An 8,849-nucleotide genomic window follows, 5' to 3' on the forward strand; every position below is an offset into this window, starting at 1 on the left:
TCCTTAATTTGTTCATTAATCACCTATTTGTTTGATATATTCCTCGATAAGATCGAGACGACGCGCCGCGACAATGGCGTATGGAAGCCGACTTTCTAGATCTAGATCTAGATTGAGCGGTCAATGCGGGATAGTAGATCTAGATCTACATAGGGGGATGTGGGAGATGCATGTAGGAAGGGAAGATTTGCTCAAAAATTTTGATTTTGTTTGGTCAAATTGGTGAAATTGGGGATAGAAATGGGCAAAAATGAGCTGGGTTGGGAGAAGGCTCGGGTTTGTGTGGAGAAGTGGAGTGTAGTGAGTGTGTGAGTGAGTGGGCTGGTTGGTGGCTGAAATAACTGCCGGGTTATTGCCGGCGCACCTGGACCATGGTGCGCCGGCAACATATACCCCTTTCGGCTATATCACAACCGGGCCAGGCCCAAGAGTCATTGCCGGCGCACCGGCCCAGGGGTGCGCCGGCAATATCAAATTTTCCACCGGCGCACCACTGGGCCGATGCGCCGGCAATGATTCTTGGGCCTGGCCCGAATCGGCCGGGGCCATGCCAGGAAATAGCGCCGGCGAGCCTTTCCCCTAGGTGCGCCGGCAGTGCCCCTCCATCGCCGGCGCGGCTGAAATGTGGTGCGCCGGCAATGATTTCCACCGGCGCATGCACAAGGTGGTGCGCCGGCACCACTTGCCTCCACCTATAGGCTTTTCCCTAGTAGTGTGGATAACAACGACACAACACTGGCCAGCTAATCCCGAAGTCTTTGCGAGTTCACATGTAACTACGGACACACAAATGGCACCCAAGTTCAGAGTTGAGCTACAAATGGCACCCAGGTCTCCGACGAGCGATGCTCGCTCGGGAAGAGCCTCAAGCTGTCCCAGCGCCCGGCACGTGGACGCAGCACTGCTCCACGGCGAGGTACGCCGCGACCGCGTACAGCCTGGCCTCCTGGAGCCTCCGCGAGGCGCGCCACTGCTGGTCGGCCGTGTGGTGGGGGAGGCGGCCGACGCTGGGCATTTCTACATTGGACCACATCCTTCTGTAAATTTTGTAGAGCAAGTGGATTTATCACCTTCTGAGAAATTGCATTGAGGAACACACATAGCTTCACAATGGGTACTCGAACATTTTCCGGCAGAAGCCCCCTCAATGCAACCGGAAGTAATTGTGTCATAATCACGTGGCAGTCATGAGACTTTAGGTTTTGAAACTTTTTCTCCGACATGTTTATTATTCCCTTTATATTCGACGAGAAGCCGGACGGGACCTTGATGCTACTCGGGACTTCAAAAAAGATCTCCTTCTCCTCTTTGGTAAGAGCGTAGGCTGGCAGGACCTTGATACTTCTCCGGATCCAGGTTGTTTCCTTCGTGGATACTTTGCTGGTCCTGCCGTGCATCCGGTGTATCTTTTGTCTTCCCATACACGCCCAAGAAGTTTAGCAGGTTCACGCAAAGATTTTTCGTCACGTGCATCACGTCGATTGCAGAGTGAACCTCTAAGAATTTCCGGTAGGGTAGCTCCCAAAATATCGACTTCTTCTTCCACATGGGTACGTGTCCGTCAACATCATGCGGAACAGATTGTCCGCCGGGACCCTTTCCAAAGATCACTTTTAAATCCTTGACCATATCATATATAACTTCCCCGAGTAGGGCGGGTAGGCTTCGTTCGGTTATACGCACTCACCTCTGAAATGCTTTCCTCTCTTTCTTACGTGATGTTGTTTTGGAAGAAATCGACGATGCCCCAGGTACACATTCTTGTTTCCCAAATAATTACTGTCAGTCTCACCTAAACAGTGTGTGCATGTATTGTATCCCTTGTTTGACTGCCCTGAAATGTTACCAAGAGCAGGCCAATCATTGATGGTTACAAATAACAACGCTCGTAGGTTAAATTCCTTTTGTTCGTGCTCATCCCACATAGGTACACCTTCGTCACGCCACAACTCTAAAACTTCTTCAACCAATGGCCTCAGGTACACATCAATGTCGTTGCCGGGTTGCTTCGGGCCCTGGATGAGCACTGGCATCATAATGAACTTCCGCTTCATGCACAACCAAGGAGGAAGGTTATAGATACATAGAGTCAATGGCCAGGTGCTATGACTGGAGCTCTGCTCCCCGAAAGGATTAAAGCCATCTGTACTTAGACCAAATCTTAAGTTCCTTGCGTCATCTGAAAATGACTTGAACTCTCTGTCGATTTTTCTCCACTGCGACCCGTCAGCGGGGTGTCTCGGCATCACATCTTTCTTACGGTCCTCTTTGTGCCATCGCAACAACTTGGCATGCTCTTTGTTCCGGAACAAACGTTTCAACCGTGGTATTATAGGAGCATACCACATCACCTTCGCAGGAACCCTCTTCCTGGGGGTGGACTCACCCTCAACATCGCCGAGGTCATCTCGCCGGATCTTATACCTCAATGCACTACATACCGGGCATGCATTCAAATTCTCGTACTCCCCGCGGTAGAGGATGCGGTCATTGATGCATGCATGTATCTTCCGCACCTCTAATCCTAGAGGGCAGACAACCTTCTTTGCTTCGTACGTGCTAGAGGGCAACACGTTCTCCCCTGGAAGCATCTTCTTTATTATTTTCAGCAACTTTCCAAATCCCTTGTCGAAGTACCATTCTCTGCCTTCCACTGCAGCAATTCCAGCGTGGTACCCAGCTTTTTCGACCATTTTCGCAATTTGGGTACAACAGTTTGTTGTGATCCTCTAACATTTTCTCCAACTTCAACCTCTCCTTTTCATTTCCGCAGTTCATCTTCGCATCAAGAATGGCCCGACCCAAATCGTCATCCGGGTCATCAAAAATCGGCTCATCGAAAATGGGCTCTTCTTCAGCTTCGTCTTCCCCCATTCTACTACCACCGTCTTCAGTGAATAAGGGATAGTTGTCACTATCCTCTTCTTCTTCGTTGTCTTCCAATATAACCTCTCTTTCTCCATGCTTGGTCAAACAATTATAGCTGGGCATGAAACCGTTCTCCAGCAGGTGGACGTGAAGGGTCTTCGAGGTAGAGTAATCCTTCATATTCTTACAGGAACTACATGGACAATACATGAAACCATTCGACCGCCTGTTTGCCTAAGCCACGTTGAGAAAATAATGCATGCCAGTAATGAACTCGGGATGGCACCGGTCACCGTACATCCATTGTCGACTCATCTTCATTTTATATGTATATCAAAAATCATTAAATACACAACATCATGGATATATGAGTGACCAACTTAATTAATATTCAAGTTCATCACATAAAACTAATTGTTTTTTATAAAAAAGAAGAGGGGCTCACCGAGGTGGTACCGTGCCGGCTAGGGGACGACGCTGGCGATCGATAGCGGTAAGGACGGGGATGATATTAATTAAAACATACAAAACATACCATAATTTCAGCTCAAATTGCATATAAAAAAATAAAATCACTAACTTAGGCATTTCATCGAACACCTTGCTTGCACTACAAAAATAGTACGAGTTAAAACTACCAAAGAACTGAGCTAAATTAGGAACGCCGGAAGGAAGGATGATATTGCTAACCCTTGGATAGATGTATGCCGTTAATCTTGTTAAAATGGTGGAGAAAAATGAAGATTATTGGAGTGTGAGAGGTGCAAAATATTTGGAAATGTGAGAGGAGGAGAAGGAGGAATGAGATATGCAGGGGGTCGGGCGCGCGGCTGCGTGCTGATATAGGGCACAGACCCTTTAGTATCGGTTCCTTCCACGAACCGGTACTAAAGGTGCAACCCTGGCCCCACCACCGCCTGGAAACTGGGCTCAAACCCTTTAATACCGGTTCGTGTTACGAACCGGTATTAAAGGTCCATAACGAACCGGTATTGATGTCCAATGCACGGAACCGAACCGGTACTAAAGGCTTAGATGGATGAGAGGTTTTCTACTAGTGCGACCTCACCTGGTACTGTCTCCGTGGTACCCAGGTTAGTCAACAGGCGTCGCCAGGCTATCCAGTACACTGCAACTCTGTCAGATTTTTACAAGTTAAAGCTTTGTTCGGATGAAATTTTGTCTAACCGTATGATATGCAGAGATGGAGTGTTCATGTATTCAGGTGGTCAAGAAAGCGGGCCTCGTACAAGTTTTAATTTGAAGCTACAACAAAGATCCAAATTTGGTTGTCAAGTAAACGTGTTAGTTGCCTTGATGTCTTTCCTTTCCTTCTCATTGATGTCAACTGTTCATTGAGCAAAAATCTATGTTCCACATTTATCTGTTGGATCATATTGTATACTGCAGTTTAGATCATCATCATGTAATTCGCTCCTTTGAAAGTTAATTTGGTCTGATATAATATAACCCAAGCAATTATTTAGATCATCATCAAGCATGTGGGCTCTCTGAAAGGTAAGCAAGCTCACCTTCATCCAACAGCTACCATTGTTTCTTAAGTAGAGATAACATATTGGAAAGTTTTTTCCAAGGTTAAATTGGACTATTGGAGCCAGTAGTAATATGAATATATGATTCAGGTGCTTTCCGTGGGATACTAGAGCTATGGCAATACAAATAATCCGTGGCAAAACGGTTTCATTATCAAATGGCGTACTAAATATCAAGTGGCAGACAATGTTCGATCATATCAGCTTGGATAAGTGAAAGAGAAACCATATGAGTATGAAATAATTCGGATAGAGATAAGGATGTATCAACATATAACACCGGCATGCTACGCGCAGGAGATCCAGGTAACCATCCGGCTTGTGGTGATCACTATTTTCTTTTTCTAATAGCTCTAGCAGGCCAGCTTTGTACACACTAAATTTTGTAAAAAATTCACACTATGCTTTGCGGAAGATATTTAGACGTTTTTCAATTGCTATTAAGTGAGAGAAAATCAATGAATACTCCATTTTACGCTTATGTAGTACAAAAGATAGATTAAAAAAGGTTAAAGATTGTGACAAAAGGACAAACTGAGGATGGAAAAAATGTAGCTTAATCAACTTTGGGCAAAGTTTAGGCCGTGACGACACTTTTCATCCACGTGTTAGTGCAGACAAGGGACTCATTTAGAGCCAGATTTTGACAGAAAAAGAATCAATTCGTAATGCTCACATAATTTGACGTAGTTGTTACAATCTGGACCATGTCATAATTTTGTACAGCTTTAAGGTTAGTTCTCTAGCATAAACTAGCTTTTCGAATTCGTTTGTTGATGCCAGATAAAATTTTCCCTTAATCCCCTAATACTCTCCCCTGATTCATTTGTTTTTCGCTCCAATTCACGTGGAGTTCACGGTGATGCTACAAATCAATAATGGAGTAAGCTTTCGGTGGTATTTTCTCAAGCCCAATCTTCCAGTGGTATTTTTCTAAAGTCTGAATCTTTTAGTGGTACAGATGTAATTTTCCCTTTTGCATAACAACAATGATATACATAAGTAATTTCTGTATATTCCCCCTAAGATCAGTCTATTCCAGTACTAGATGATATACATCTATTTTCAAGATATTGGATCTACTTTGTATGCTACTTGAGTGATTGCATTTAATTTATTATTAGGTTGCAGCTCTATTTTCGTCCTGATGAGAAAATGAAGATTTGTATGCACTCAAGGTGCTCACGGATGATTAATCTTTTGTTACTTGGAGGTTGGAGCGAAGCAATTAAATGAGTTAGCCCTTTTCCATCAGTCCTTGAGTTTGGAATAAAGGTTTTTTTTTTTAAAACTGTATCATTATCTGGATTTGGAAGTACAATTTCATTAATATTTTAGTACCACCATTTTTTGTGCTTCAGGTGATCTTTATTTATGTAAAGTTACCGGAGAGACTTGCTCAGGTGTTAATCATTGGTCCATTTAGTTTAGTTTAGGACTGCTGTGAGATCTTCAGTCAACCTTATGATATACGTGCATAATTTGCCTGCTGATCCTGATCCATCCGAACAGTAAAGGACTGTTTTTTATAATATCGTGCGTTCCGGTGAGAGCATGGCCGGTTTCTGAAGGTGGTTGCGAACTTGTGGTGTTCTGTTTACAGGTTAGGGACACTTTACACTTTGGAGAGGATCAATGTCCAATTATCACAAGATCATGCCGAAGACATGGAGGATGATTATGATATGCATACTACAGCCAACATGAACGAGGAATAAGGATCTCCGATTCGGAGGATGAAAAGTACGACCATTGGGTATGTCTGAAATATTTTGATTTTTTTTTGCATTTTCGCGCCATTTTATTCTATTGATTACTAGAAATAGAGGTGTAGACACTTGAATGTTGCTGATATGATTCAGTTTCGTTTACTTATCCTGCATGCTTGTTGGTATATTGCGCATTCTCTTATTTAAAGATAAAAACCTCTTCATGTGCTTAATGAATAGTGTATCCTCTTGAATATGGAAGTGTTGTTTGGACTAATCTGAAAAAAATATTCCTTCAGTTATAATTGTGTTTACAGCACCCACGTTTTGCGAGATAATAATACAACCAAAAGAAGAGGTTGTTGAATAGACACGGATGACGGCCCAGAACTCAGGTGTAGAACTTACCGCGGAAGAGTAACAGGAAGATCTAGAACATGGAACCACGCAGATGCACAACAATGATGTCTTGGTATTGCCTTTCGTATTTTCATAGCACATTATGATATCACCGATTTGTTTTCAATTTTCATAGTGAGTTGTGAATATATGTGTATTGAGAAATAAAATTTAAGTACCCGTGGCAACGCACGGGCATTTATACTAGTATATATATATATTTGAACATTGTTGGCGATTTCAATAATCTCTCATCTCTATCTCTCAATTTATCGATTGGTGTGGCCAGCGCAACGACACACATTATGCTTGCACTTTACACGCAAAGGTGGGTGCCTCAAATAGTGCATGTCTGTGCACACTCGATCGATCTAGCTAGAGTTTTGATTAATTGTGTACCACACTAATAAAAAAGTTGTAATTTAATTCACAATAAGTTATAATTAACCCTAACACATAAACCCTCTAAATAAACCATAAAACCCTATATAGCTAGCTATAGGCCAACGACGACCCTTAATTGCGCATCAAGCAGGCCAGGGGTCCTCGCGGTCCTCTAATTAAATATATGTGCCATTAACCCTAAACCCTAAATCGTATATATATAGAAAACTAACCTTAATTAGATAATCAAACCCTCGTTAAAACACATAACCCCAAGCTAATTAATAACCCAATCTAATAAAACCTTGCTATATATAGCTAGTAAACCCTAGATTATATAACCCCAATTAATATATATGGCCTATATCGATCATATATATATATAGACATTATTGGGATTCATTAATTATATAATAAGTACTGATAATTCAATTAATTATATATATATAAGTACTGATAACACAAATAAAGAATTTGTATTTGAATCCACACAACCCTAATCTAAAACACATAGCCCCTAACATGGCCTAATTAATTGACCCCTTCTCTCTAGCTAATTAGTGGAAATTGCACAAAATCAAAAGGGTCCCTCACTAATTATACATATATATCTAGATTGTGATAAACTTTTGGCCCATATTTGGTGGATGGGTGCATCTTGGCATGTAAAACAATTAATGTTTGCAAATGGCATTGTCAAAATTTATGTACAAATGATTTCTTTCCATCCAAAGTGCATAAAATGGGAATTTTAATGAAGAAAGTACAAATAAAACAGCTCAACATGCCTCCACACCCCGATTTTCACACGAAGTAGAGCATATTTAAAGGATAATTCCAGAGTTTTACTATTTTTCAAGCAACTTTGCTAATTTCCACCCACTCACATGACTTTATGTTGATTTAACGAAAATAGGGCGAATTTAAACTACATGGGCGGGATAGTTTGAATTGTGCGCGCGACAAAGGGAACCGCCTATTCCTCAAACTTATGCACGGAAAATTACACACACAACTCCATTAAACACCACCTATCGGGCGGCCCGGCCGCATGACCCCCCACCCACCGCTACACAACTTATCCCCGTTCGTGCGAAGAGCTTCCCCTCCCCGTCCCGTCTGTGCGAAGAAGAAGCTTCCCCTACCCGTCGTTCTTCTCGAGACGCACCGGCGGTCAAGTTGATCCACGGTAGGGCTGCTATCTCTAGCTCAATCATGCATCGGGCAAGACGGCCTAACGATTTATATTTTCTTGATGCTGCTAAAAAATATCGTTAGTATGCTCGAACTAATTGGCACTTTATAGTTTTCCGCTCGATTTGTCCTTGATCAATTTTTTCATTTGCGTGGGCATATAGAGTCAGTTCTGCACTCGATCCGTTAATTTGCTGAAATGCCATGGCAGAGTTTTGTACACGATCTGTTTGCTAAAATGTCGATGGGCAATTTTTGTTTTGTACTCGACATGATTGCCGAAATGCATAATCATGTACTAGTATAGTTTTGTACTCGATGGATATACATTTCCTACTTCGCCTTAAATTAATCACCAACCATTGTATCTCATAATTAAACAGATGGACAGAACTTGGATACTGCATGGACACTTATGTTCCCCTTCATATATAAATGGTGTTCAACCCTTTATGGGGTTTATTAGAGCTCATGAAGGTCACAACCTGGACGTTTATTGCCCGCGGTGCACATGTATGAATGGTGAGAAGAGGCCTCACCATGTAGTGGAAGATCATTTACACATTTTTGGGATGGACCGCACATATGTTAGGTGGGTTTATCATGGTGAACCATATAATGATCCTTCAGCGGGAGAAGCGAGATCTTGCTCACCTTGTATGTGTGCTAGCATATATAGTTAATTATTTATATTGATGCTTGCCATTTGTTTCGATCAATAGTTTGCATTGCTGTGCAAGGT

The sequence above is a fragment of the Lolium rigidum genome, chromosome 2 (genome assembly GCF_022539505.1).
Source record: "Lolium rigidum isolate FL_2022 chromosome 2, APGP_CSIRO_Lrig_0.1, whole genome shotgun sequence".
In the NCBI taxonomy this organism is placed as follows: domain Eukaryota; kingdom Viridiplantae; phylum Streptophyta; class Magnoliopsida; order Poales; family Poaceae; genus Lolium; species Lolium rigidum.